Here is a 13,463-nt window from a genome sequence, read left to right as displayed (position 1 = left end):
TGGCGCAGTGGTTAGCACTGCTGCCTCACGGCGCCGAGGATCCGGGTTCGATCCCGGCCCTGGGTCATTATCCGTGTGGAGTTTCCACATTCGCCCCGTGTCTGCGTGGGTCTCACCCCCACAACCCAAAGATGTGCAGTGTAGGTGAATTGGCCACGCTAAATTCCCCCTTAATTGGGAAAAAAAAAGAATTGGGCACTTTACATTTATATTTAACGGCCAATATTTATACCCATCCCTAATTCTCTTCAAGAAGGAGGTGGCAAAACCTGCATACCCTCCACCTCCTCCCCACCGCCCCCAACACGCACACTTGAATATAACTGAGTGGCTTGCTAGGCCAATTCAGAGGGCAATCCCACTGCAGTGGATTCGCATTTAGGCCAGGCTGGGCAAGGACGGCAGATTTCCTTCCGCAAAGGACATTGGTGAACCAAATGGAATTTTCTTTTGCAACAATCCAGCGTCTTCATGATCGCCCTGACTGATACTAACTTTTTACTCTGGATTTACTTCACTGAATTTGAATTTCCCAGCTGCTGTGCAATTTGAGCTCATGTCGCTGAATCACCACAATACTGAGGATGTTGACGATCTGAAATTTAAAAAAAACAGAAAGTGCTAGAAAAACTCAGCCTGTCTGGCAGCATCTGTGGAGCGAGAAACAAAGTTAACATAGAATAGAATTCACAATGCAGAAGGAGGCCATTCGGCCCATCGAGTCTGCATCGGCCCTTGGGAAGAGCACCCTATTTAGGCCCACACTCTTTCCCAGTAACCCGACCTAACCTTTTGGACACTAAGGGGCAATTGATCTTGGCTAATCCACTTAACCTGCACATCTTTGGACTGTGGGAGGAAACCGGAGCTCCCGGAGCAAACTCACACAGACACGGGCAGAATGTGCAGACTCCGTACAGACAACGACCCAAGCCGGGAATTGAACCTGGGACCTTGGAGCTGTGAAGCAACTGTGCTACCCACTGGGCTACCGTGCTGCCCAACATTTCAACGGCAATATGACTCTTCTTTGGAACTGAAGAAGACTTGAAACATTATCTCTGGGTGAGATTCTCTGGCCTCGCAGCGACGGGAGCTACCACTGTCCATGGGATTGCCCTTTGGAACCAAACACGCTGCGAGGAAACCGTGGTGCGGGTTCGCTGTCGGCGGGACTGGAAGATCACACCAGCATGAACGGCCGGAAGATCTCGGCCCCCCCGTTTCTCGCTCCATAGAGGCTGCCATGCCAGCAGAGGTTTTCCAGTTTCCTAGACCAGTAAGATAACCATTATACTGTTGTGCCCCGCAAGGTTTCAGTTTCACCCCATTCACTTCCCCCCAGTTCTCATTCTAGTCCAGGTGGTAGAGCTCTTACCTCAACTGCAGGATTTCCATGTACGTTTTGATGCACATCAGTGTGGCAATGCCCATGGTTACTCAACCTGGTGCTGTTTATGGGATCTTGCTGTGTAGGAAGACTTCCGTGCTGCTCACACAATAACAATTTTCTGCCACTGTTGCAGTTATTTTGTTAGCTGTGCTTTATGCCGTTGGATTTATCTGGCCCCGCTCAATTTGTATTTTGTTTTACAATGGATTTACTCTCAGGTAGAGCCTATAAGAATCGGTCAAATAAATGAAAGCACAAAAGGGGTCAGTGGAAAAGGAAATCATGCACCATGTAAAACCAGCTGCTGGTTCGTTATCTCCCTTTTCATGCTTTAGCCACAGACCAACTTTACGACCTTTGACACCATAAATCACACCGTACGTAGTTGGCAGGAATGGACTCCATGGACCAAATGACTGATTCTCAGCCTGGACCCAGAACCTGCTCACTTCCAATCTATTGCAGATTTGCCACAACACAGCCAATTGAAAAAAAAATCTAGACATGCATTGTTATTGGTTGTCAATAGGAAAAGTATATAAGACTGTTTAAGAGCATTAACGTTTAAAACATTATACGAGGCCAATCGAGCCATTGTGCCTCGCGAGGCGTGATGTCCATTCACACTGGGGAGAAGCCCTTTACCTGGTCTGTGTGGGGGAAAGGATTCCAAAATTCATCCCACCTGCAGAAACACCTGCGAGTTCACAAGTAATTGCTGGGGTTCGACTCTGCTGATTTTGCTGCGGTTAATCACATCTCGGACTGAACCATGTTCATTCTGACAGTTGGTGTTAGAAAGGAAGTTAGACAAAGGGGAACCAGTGGACGTAATCTATTTAGATTTCAAGAATGCCACTGACATTGTGGCATATAGGAGGATGTTAAATAAGTTAAGAGCCCGTGGTGTTAAGGGTAAGATACAGGTATGGATAGACTGGCAGAAGACCGTCGGGAATCCCGGAAGAGGCCTTGCGCAGGATCTACCTACGGGGATGGGACAGGTCCTGGCCAGAGAATCGCGCCCAATATTTCTAGATAAAGGGTAATTATCATAGTTTTTATTAAGTGCAGATAAGTTGCCCCATTTGATATGGAACCAAATGCAGCAAAAATAAAGAAACTACATCAATAATTAAAGATGAGGGATACAGCCAACAATGCCTTTTGAAGGTGTGAATTGATTTGTTTTTCAGCCTTGCTAAAGGAATAGAGGAATAGGAATATCTTGCTCCCTGCGAGATATATTCATTTATTTGAAAACCTTTTTTTATCCATTTCCTCTCAAATTATTTTTCTTTGGTAAATTGTGTTGATCAATTGAAGGCTATTAGTTCTAGACACTGTAACGCTGGGCAACAAGCAGCAGCCAACACTCTCAAGTCACATTCAATGTGCTGAAAATTTAAATCGGAACAATAAATTCAGAAAATCAGTCAGCATTTCTAGGAAATTATCATGATAATAGCTGATTGTGGTTATGGATTCGAGTATTAGATACTATACGGTACACTCTGTACTACATACATCACCTGATCTGGGCGGGAGTTAAAGGTCAAATAGCACATGCTAGAGATGGTCAGGATACGGCTTCGGATGCATTGCAGATGTGTGTTCATGTCAGGAAAATATGTTATCAATAAAATTCGTTCAACAGCAAAAGTCAGTTGCCGTCCATCATAAAAACAAGACAGAGGGGAAGGCGAAATTAATTATGCTTATAGTTGACATTTTTCAGAGTTCACTGAAATTTTGGAGCAGGATCTGGGTCTAGAGAATAGCAAATGATGGGTAAACTAACCCACTCTGACAGTAGAGAGCAGTACTCGGAGAGATAAAACATTCCAAGGTATTTCACATGTCCCCAGTTAGGACAAAGGGAGATTTTAGGATGGAGAACCAAAACCTTGGTCAAAGAGGTCAATTTTAAGAGGCATTTTAAAGAAGAGAAGTGGACAGACTTCCAGAATTTAAGGGGCAGGATTCCCCGTTTGAGAGGGTATGTTGATCAGCTGGAGCTGAATCACCTCTGGCTTGTGCTGGGAGTGGCGCCCAGTGGTGATTCACTGTCCCTTGCCATGGCGGAGATCGTGAGGGATTCCATCCTTAATCCTGCTGGGGCAACCATTTTGGGGGGGGTGGCCCGATAGTGAGGTCGAGCGACTGGCCCCCTCCCCCACTCGCACCGCAAATCCAAACCCCCATTACAGTAATTGCTGGGAACCCGTCCACCACAGAATGTAAGCATGAGAATGACCCAACCCCTCCACAGCAGAGGCCTCCAGCAGAGACGCCCCCCAGACTAGACCCCCCCCCATAACAAAGACCCCCTTATAACAGAGACCTCCCCATAACAGAGAACCCTCATAACAGAGAACCCCCATCTTAAGAACCCTGACATGGAAATAGCCACAATGTTTATAAACATATATCTATGATCGACAGCTCTTGACCACACCACAAGCAGTTAAGTGCTTTCTGCTGAGAAAAAGAGAAAGCGAAAGCACTTAACTCCTAAATGTTTATAAAAATTGTGGTCAAGTTCAAACCAGGCTCCTTGAGATCCATTCAAGTGTGAAGGGAAATGACATCTGACTGTCTGGAAGTTGTTAATTGCAGCCTAATAAATGCTTTTACTCGTTCAAGTGCATAAAACCCTTCAGGTCAAAGGATCTGATGGAATTTTCAGAATCTCTGTTATGGGGGTCTCTGATATGGTGGATTCTGATGTGGGGGTGTCTCTAGTGTGGTGTATCTAATGGAGTGTCTCTGGTGGGAGGTCTAGTAGGGGGTCCTAGAGGGGGTTCTCTGGTGGGGGTCTCTAGTCAGGGTCACTTGTGCAGGGTCTGGTGGGGGGCTGGAGGGTGGGGGGTGGGGTGGGCAAAATTACATTATGGGAGGTGTGCCCTCTGATGGATTTTGGGGGCACCTACCCCCTTGGGGGAAATTACTCCCTTGGTCCACCGGAAAGTCCACAGCACCAGGGCCATGCTGGGAAATACTTGTACCAATCCATGCCCACATGAATCCCAGCCCAGAAGGCTGGCGAATCGTGGAGGTGTGGAGAATCCAGTGCCCAGCCCGTTACTAAGATGCAAATGGGTAAATTTGATCTATTCGCATCTTCCCGCTTACACGGGGGGGCAAACCTTTATGATGCTGCCAGAAGGAAACCTGTTTCTTCCCAGAGGCTGGATTGTCCATTGCACCAGAAACTCCGCTATCAGCGGCGGGCAGGGGAAAATTCACCCAAGGTCCACGCCAGACAGGTGAAGGCACAGTGGTGGGATGAAAGAAATGACGGATGCGACAGAGGCCAGAGTTGGAGGCAGACAGATTTCTCGGAAGGTTGGACAGCTGGAAGAGATGAGGTGTGACAAAGGGAAAATAAAATGCCGATTGGAATTTTACAATCAAGGCGTTGGGGAAAGATATTTTTCCAGTGTTCTCTTGCCGATTTATCAATGACTATTTTATATTTCTGTCCCCTTACACAACATCAACGGTTCAGCAATCGGACTCAGTGGGTCCAATTTTAACACTGGGCAAGTGGGAGGGTTTTGAGCAAGTTCAAATCTGATCCAATATTGAATCTGAACGTCCCATTGTCCATTAATATGCACGGATCAATATTTCAAAATGATCTAAAGCTAGCAGTGAAGTTGCTACAAAGCTAATGAAGATGGTAAATTATAAAGCTGAATAGTGTAGGACACCGGAGGGTTTGAAATCTGGGTGGACTGCTAGCAAAGTTGAAAATGTAAAGTGCTTCACAAGAGGATGAAAAAAATCCAGGAACTGACTATAATTTAAATGGAAAGATGTTGGTGTGTAGAACAATACATGATGGCACGGTGGCTCCTACTGCTGCTTCACAGCATCCGGGACATGGGTTTGATTCACGGTTTGGGTGTGGAGACTGCACGTTCTCCCCATGTCTGCGTGGGTTTCCTCCGGGTGTTCTGGTTTCCTCCCACGAGTCCCAAGAGAGGCGCTTGTTAGGTGAATTGGACATTCTGAATTCTCCCTCAAAGTACCGGAGTGTGGCAACTCAGGGATTTTCACAGTAACTTCACTGCAGTGTTAATGTAAGCCTACTTGTGACAATAATAAAGATTATTATTATTAAAATGAAAGCAATCTAGGGCTGCTAATTGATGGTAAATTGAAAATTGGTGATATAGACTCAAGCAGGTGAGATGTTGGGATGCATTAACATTAATATGAACATTAATATGAATATCAATCCCGAGTATCAAGGTAATCCTTGCAGTTTATGGTTCATTGGTGTGACCACACTGAGAATACTGTGTGTATAACGTTGGTTGCCATGGTACAAAAATGGATATTGCAGCTATTGAAAGGTTACAAAAGTAGGCAACTGGGATGATTGGGGAAATGGAAGGGTTGGATTATGTAAAAGTAAAATTGAACATACTCACATTGGAAAAGAGAAGGTTTCAGAAGTAATATCAAAGTTGTTTGGGATTCCAAAGAGACTACATGTTGCAGACAGCAATAAGCTGTTTTACGTTGACCGGAACAGCCAAACTCCTGGAACGATCAGCGCCTGAAGCAAGTTCAATTCAAACTAATCTGCAGAATCACATTTACAGGGAGCACATCAATGGAATATTCTAGGGAGAGTTTGGGAGCAGTTCTGATTCATTCAAATGCAAATACGGTAGATTTCCTTCAGTAAACAATATACAGTAAATGTGGTTCGTGGGAAATTCTTGGTAGGAACAGGTGACTTCGGTCAATGGTTCTCAAACCTCTGCAGGTTTTAAACTCCTCACCTCATGCCTGGATTTCTTGCAGACTAATTGATAAGCGATTGATTACTCTGATTAGTCAACAACACTTTTATTGTTATATTCTGCGACTCTCAGGGTCGCAGATGACCGACTAGCTGGGCGTTGCCACATTTGCATATCAATTCCTAAGTCACCATTCCAACCTCATACAAATGCTCACACAATCACAGAATGCGATAGTATACAGCCCATCGAGTCTGCACCAAAATATGAAAAATACCTGGGGCTGGATTCTCCGTTCCGCCGTGACACATTTCTGTCTCAACCCGCCGGCGGGATTCTCCGTTACGCCGGCCGGTTAATGGGGTTTCCCGTTGTGGGGCAGACCCACACCGTCGGGAAACCCCCAGGCTGTCGGCAAAACGGAGCAACCTACCGGCAGAGAATCCTGCACCTGACCTGCCTACCTAACCCCATTTGCCAGCACTTGGCCCATAGCCTTGAATGTTATGACCTGCCAAGTGCTCATCCAGGTACCTTTTAAAGGATGTGAGGCAACCCGCCTCTACCACCCTCCCAGGCAGTGCATTCCAGACCGTCACCACCCTCTGGGTAAAAACGGTTTTCCTCAAATCTCCCCTAAACCTCCCACCCCTCACCTTGAACTTGTGTCCCCTGGTAACTGACCCTTCAGCTAAGGGAACAGCTGCTCCCTATCCACCCAGTCCATGCCACTCATAATCCTGTATACCTCGATCAAGTCGCCCCTCAGACTTTTCTGCCCAGTGAAAACAACTGAAGCCTATCCAACCTCTCTTCATAACTTAAATGCTCCATCCCAGGCAACATCCTGGTGAATCTCCTCTGCGCCCCTCCAGTGCAATCACATCCTTCCTATAATGTGGCGACCAGAATTGCACACAGCACTCCAACTGTGGCCCCACCAAAGTTCGATACTACTCCAACATGACCTCCCTGCTTTTGTAATCCAAGCCTCGATTGATAAAGGCAAATGTCCCACATGTCTTTTTCACCACCCTATTAACCTGCCCTTCTGCCGTCAGAGATCTATGGACAAACACACCAAGGTCCCTTTGTTCCTCAGATCGTCCCAGTGTCAGACCATTCATTGAATACTTCCTTGTCACATTGCTCCTTCCAAAGTGTATCACTTCACATTTTTCGCTCTGTTCACTGGCGGCGGGATTCTCTTCTCCCGCCGCTGTCAATGGGAATTCCCATTGAAGCCAACCCACACTGCCGGGAAACCTGCAGGTAGCAGTGCACTACTGTCGGGAGCAGAGAACCTACCCCCAGCGGACGGCGGAGAATTCCGGCACTGATATCTTTCAGCCGTCATTCAGCTTTTCTTTAGCCAGATCATACTGTCTGATTTCCTGCCCTGCTTGAAGCTCTCTGTCTTTCCTTATCTCCTTCGTCTCTTGCTACCTTGTATCTCTGGAGTTCAAGTTGAAGCCTTCACAATTCTTGTTCTTTTACTTTCCTCTATCTCTTTCTATCTCAAGCTGCTTCATCTGCAACTGAATTCTAGCCAACTCAAGCTGTGCTCTAATATGATGTCATGTAAAAAACGGAAAGGGCTGGAAAATCTCGGCGGGTCTGGCAGTACCTGTGGAGAGTGTAACAGTTAATGTTTTGAATCCGTTCAAGCTGCGCTCTAACTGGGTCAGGTTTTCATTTCCAATCGCAGATGCACCTCGGATGTTCAAAATAGTGAGGGGCGTAGGCAGAGTGGGCGGAGAAAACCTGTTTCTATTGGCGGAAAAATTAAAAAGCAGAGGACAAGGCTTAAGGTGTTTGACAAAAGAACCAAAGGATAAATGAGGGAAAATTACCAGTGAGTGGTTACAATCTGCGGGATTGGGCCTAGGTAGGGTGCCTTTTCAGAGGGTCCATGCAGACTTGATGGGCCGAATTGCCTCCTTCTGCACAGTAGGGATTCTATGATTCTACGATCTTTCCATCAGTTCTGGTCTGTAAGTGGACACACTCTGTGTAGATGGCCTGAAGGCATATGACAACAGTAAAGAGAAGAATTTGCCAACGTGTATCAAAGCGGATCTCATAGGGTTCCAATGTTGCTCCACCATCGGTGACTTTACCCACCAGATGGATGAAAGTTGCTCTTGAGGAGAGTTGCACGAGCTCAAAAGGTCTTTGGCTGTAACCATTCAAAAACAAAGACATTCAAGAAACAGGCTGAAACTCTGGCGGAGTCTAAAAATAAAAAGCATTTGACTGCACTCGCTGATCATACCCAAATCATTCGGTCAGTATGAAGACGTTATCAACAAAGTTACAACCTCCACAGCAATGGACTGTGTGTCCATTGATGTTAATGTGTTTTGCTCACTATCTGCTGTTGGATCCTTTAGAGGGGTAGTGCTATTACTGTGGAACAAGACTGTGGCAAATCACTGTTGGCTTGTAACCTCACACTACATGTGAGGTTACAAGGGCAGCACGGTAGCACAAGTGGCTAGCACTGTGGCATCACAGCGCCAGGGCCCCAGGTTTGATTCCCCGCTGGGTCACTGTCTGTGCAGAGTCTGCACCTTCTCCCCGCGTCTGCGTGGGTTTCCTCCGGGTGCTCCGGTTTCCTCCCACAGTCCAAAGACGTGAAATGTTAGGTGGATTGGCCATGATAAATTGCCCTTAGGGACTGGGTTACGGGGATAGGGTGGAAGTGAGGACTTAAGTGGGTCGGTGCAGACTCGATGGACCGAATGGTCTCCTTCTGCACTGGATGTTCTATGTAATTCTATGAAATACATAAGAGCAGATGAGGGGGAGATGGTAATTACAACCTAAATGAGGTGCTATTTACTGGGTGTAGTGTAAACTGTAACCTGACACTAGCTAGAGATTTTAACAAGGTGCAAACTCTTGAGTAACAACTTTTTTCTGCCCAAAATGTATGGAACGTTAAACACTCAGAGGCAGCCACCTTCTCCAATGGAAATGGCTATCGCTTTTTTTGGCTGATTTTAACCATTTTAAACGTGGGTTCTTTGGGTGGTGGGAACTGTATTGGGACAGTTTTAGAAGACATAGAACTCCAAATTCGAGCATGGTTTTAAGGTGATTGGAGGAAGGTATAGGGAAGATGTCAGAGGTAGGTTCTTTACACAGAGAGTGGTGGGTGTGTGGAATGCACTGCCAGCAGAGGTGGTGGAGTCAGAGTCATTAGGGACATTTAAGCGACTCTTAGACAGGCACATGGACAGCAATAAATTGAAGGGATGCCTGTACTGTGCTGTACTGTTCTATGCTCTATGTTTCACTGACAAACTACAGTTCACTTCTCAAATGCAATTTTGGTCACCATATGCCAAGAATATCCAAAAACATTAAAATGTGTTCAGAGTAAAGGTGGCCAGAGTGATTCCAGGGCATTAATATATGAATAAAAGAAAGGCAACATTGATTTTCACTGCAGAATGGAATACTGAATAGAAACATGTTGCAGTGTTTGAAAATAGTCAAAGGTATATGTCAGGCTGAAATAAGTAAATTATCTTGGACTTACACATAAGACTCTATTATACGGAATGCATAAGCCTTGGCCAAGTTGAAGCTAAAATAAATCTTTTTCAAGGGATAACGTATTCCACAGCTGGTTAACTCAGAACAAAGAATAATACAGCACAGGAACAGGCCCTTCGGCCCTCCACGCCTGTGCCGACCAATATACCTGCCTAAAGTAAAACCGTCTGCACTACGGAGTCCGTATTCTTCCATTCCCACCCTATTCATATATTTGCCTAGATGTCCCTTAAATGCCGCTATCATACCTGCTCCCACCACCTCCCCAGGCAACAACATATATTTACCACCCTCTGTGTAAAAAAACGTGCCTCGCACATCTGTTCTAACCTTTTCCCCACACACTTTAACCCTCTGTCCCCGAGTACTTGACACTCCTACCCTAGGAAAGACCATCTGACTATCCATTCTGTCCATGCCACTCATAATCTTGTAGACCTCTATCAGGTCGCCTCGCAACCTCCGTCGTTCCAGTGAGAACAGACCGAGTTTATCTAACGTCTCCTCACAGCTAATGCCCTCCATACTAGGCAAAATCCTAGTAAATCGCTTCTGTACCCTCTCCAAAGCATCCACATCCTTCTGGTAGTGTGGCGACCTGAATTCCATTTATATTTAATGCCCCAACCGATGAAGGCCAGCATGCCGTATGCCTTCTTGACATCCTTATCCACATGCGTTGCCACTTTCAGTGATCGGTGGACATGCACGCCCAGACCCCTCTGCCTGTCATGCTTGCGAGAGTTCTACCATTTATTGTGTAATTCCTACATGCATTGGACCTTCCAAAGTGCATTACCTCACTCTTGTCCAGATTAAACACCATCTGCCATTTCTCCTCCTAAGAATTCAACCAGTTTATATCCTACTGTATCCTCTTCACTATCCGCAACTCCACCAATTTTTGCGTCATCTGCGAACTTACTACCAGGGTTGTTGACATCTTCCAAAGGGATTCCAAGCTTTTGGGAAGAGGGATTGGATTTTATTGTGATATTCATGGATACTTGGAGGTGGATGAAAGATCCTAGGGCTCCATTAATCAGGATATTAACGTGTGACGAGGGAAGGGTTAAAGTCTATCTTGAAATAACCATACAGGGAATCTCAATGGAATAGCGTGGGTGTGCTGCAAACCTGTTTTGTTTTGTTTTTGCAGACAGAACCTTTCATCATAACTCCTTTATAGATCTGATTAAAACTTTAGAAAGGAGATGGTAAAAGAAAGGGGCACTGGAGTGTACAGGTGGGAACCCGGATGTCGGATTGGCCTGGGTTCTCCAGGAATTAATGATCAATCTCTAGGACACTGTTGTGTACAACCCTAGAGAAAAATCATTGGGACGTTAGAAACGATTGTGGTTGTGATTTAACGGAAAAATCTCTAAAGTGTCATTTTGTACGTGATTGGTGGGATGTTTCTCAACACCACGTTGGCGCGATCGCGGCCCGTATTTAACGACATGCTGAAAATGAGCCCCCATGAGCTTCTCACCTTTAATGGCTGTCTCGCCATCGGATTGGCCAGCCATGCGCCTCAGTGTCTCACCGCTAACAAGAGGGGGCTGCTTTAAAACACTCCCTCAATACTCACTCCTGGTCAACACACAAGCATGGCAGTGCACACACCTACTCCTCGCTTTGCCGACCTGGCCAGGCTTCTCAGCGCCGTTGATGCGGGTCCTCCAAGGGGGTTGGAGGACCGGCAGCACAGCCACCAATACCGCCAGGAGGCAGTGGCAACAGCTGTCAGTGCAGGCAGCATGACAAGGAGGACCTGCGTCCAATGTTGGAAGAAGACCAATGATCTCCACCAAGCTGCAAGGGTAAGTTACTGCCTCTCTCCTGGCATTTGGTGGGCAGCACGGTAGCATAGTGGTTAGCACAATTGCTTCACAGCTCCAGGGTCCCAGGTTCGATTCCCGGCCTGGGTCATTGCCTGTGCGGAGTCTGCAAATTCTCCCCGTGTGTGCGTGAGTTTCCTCCGGGTGCGCCGGTTTCCTCCCACAGTCCCAAGATGTGCAGGTTAGTTGGACTGGCCATGCCAAAATTGTCCTTAGCGTTGGGTGGGGTTACTGGGTTATGGGGATAGGGTGGAGGTGTGGGCTTGGGTAGGGTGTTCTTTCCAAAAGCCGGTGCAGACTCGATGGGTCGAATGGCCTCCTTCTGCACTGTAAATTCTATGATTCTATGGTCAGTTCCGCCTGCCACCCCTCAACTTCCCAAACCACCCTCCCCAACAAATTACTGGCTGGCACCTCGCACCCTCCCCACATCCGATCTTTGTGCTTGTTCCTCAGCACTGCCTGGCACCCACCAGCACAACTTCTTCATGTCCAGGTGCAGGGCCCATTGATGGCATCTGCTATAGACACTCCTGACCCATGAAGCATGCTGCTCACAATGTCCTCTGTCTGTCCCAATGTCCTCTATTAGCCCATAATAATTGGGAAAGGGTTAAGATGGGGGGAGGGGGGGCAGAGTACCAGTGATTCAAGTCCTCATCCCCTATGGGGAACGGGCCCTGGAAATCACGCGGTTGTCCGAAGAGAGAGCAGTCACCGGCAGCGAGCTAGGCCTGCGCTGTAGAGATGAGGATCCACTGCCCCTTCACCCAGATGAGCTGTTTCAAGTGAGTTGTTTGTGTCAGGCAAAATGATCCTTCTCTCTCACTGAACACATGTCCATTCTCTCGCCGTCTGACGGAGCTGGGCCATCCGGAATCAGTCCCCCCTCCCGCCACCCAAGAGACCACCTCTGAGGAGAGCTGCAAGGAGACCACCATCGAAGAGTCACAGCGACCACCCCAACCTTCCACCAGCGCAGACACACAACTCGGTGGGCGACATTAGTGGTCAGACCTCTGAGGCACAATTTGGTGAGCACCATACAATTACTGATGTACCTCAGGTGGAGACAGGAATTGGAGGTTTGCTGGATCCCAGGACTCAGCTGTGTCCCAGCCAGGTGCCGAGCCTCTGGGCAAAGTTATCCCAGAGTTGATGCAGCCGTGATATCCAGGAGGAGGTGTCAGTGACATTCTAGCGAGTGTGTAGCCGATTGGAGGAATCCTAAAGGCTACGGGCACTGGAGATGATGCCGACAATGACTGGCACCGAGGTCAACACTACCCGGGTGGTGACCACAGTGGAAAACCTGGAGCACGATGTCAGTATCTTAAGTGATGGTACCTAAGGCATGGCTCAGTCTGTGACGATCATGGCTGAGGGCCTCTTCATCATGTCCCAGTCGCAGAGGGACATGTCCCAGATGCAGGTGGGTGAGCACTGCAGAGCATGGCCCAGTCACTGAGGACCGTGGCTGAGGGCACAACACCATGGTGCAGACAATGGGGAGCCACAAGGACTGGCAGAGCCAGATGCCCCAAAGGCCTCTGGAGCTCACTCCAGCTGCCCCTCCATCCCGTGGAGACGCCCAGGGTCCGAGGGGCGGCATGAGGGAGGAGGAAGCATTGGACGCCACCAAGGAGACAACGGCTGTCTCCAGTTCTTCCGAATTCGCCTCCTGACACCGGCACATCTCAAGAGCAGCGGGCTTAACAGGGTGGTTTGGAGATGCGAGTGACACTGGAAAGTTGGCCGAAGCCCCTCGGTTCTAGGCCCTTGTGAGGAAATCCACCAAGAGCATCAAAGGTCACAGGGTACGTAAACAGCATGGTGCCTCCACCTCTGATGTGCATCTTGGGCACACACCTAGACATAGCAGGAGATCACAAAAGATCAAGA

General features: G+C 47.5%; 1 protein-coding gene across 4 annotated transcripts in view; it reads left to right on the top strand.

The window, feature by feature from the left end:
- Positions 1-13,463, top strand: part of LOC140427709 (G protein-activated inward rectifier potassium channel 2-like) — a 269,799-nt gene that overhangs the window by 220,450 nt on the left and 35,886 nt on the right. The window lies entirely within an intron of this gene.

Source organism: Scyliorhinus torazame, chromosome 8 (genome assembly GCF_047496885.1).
Source record: "Scyliorhinus torazame isolate Kashiwa2021f chromosome 8, sScyTor2.1, whole genome shotgun sequence".
NCBI classification, from domain to species: Eukaryota; Metazoa; Chordata; class Chondrichthyes; order Carcharhiniformes; family Scyliorhinidae; genus Scyliorhinus; species Scyliorhinus torazame.
This window is presented reverse-complemented; position numbering and strand designations above follow the sequence as displayed.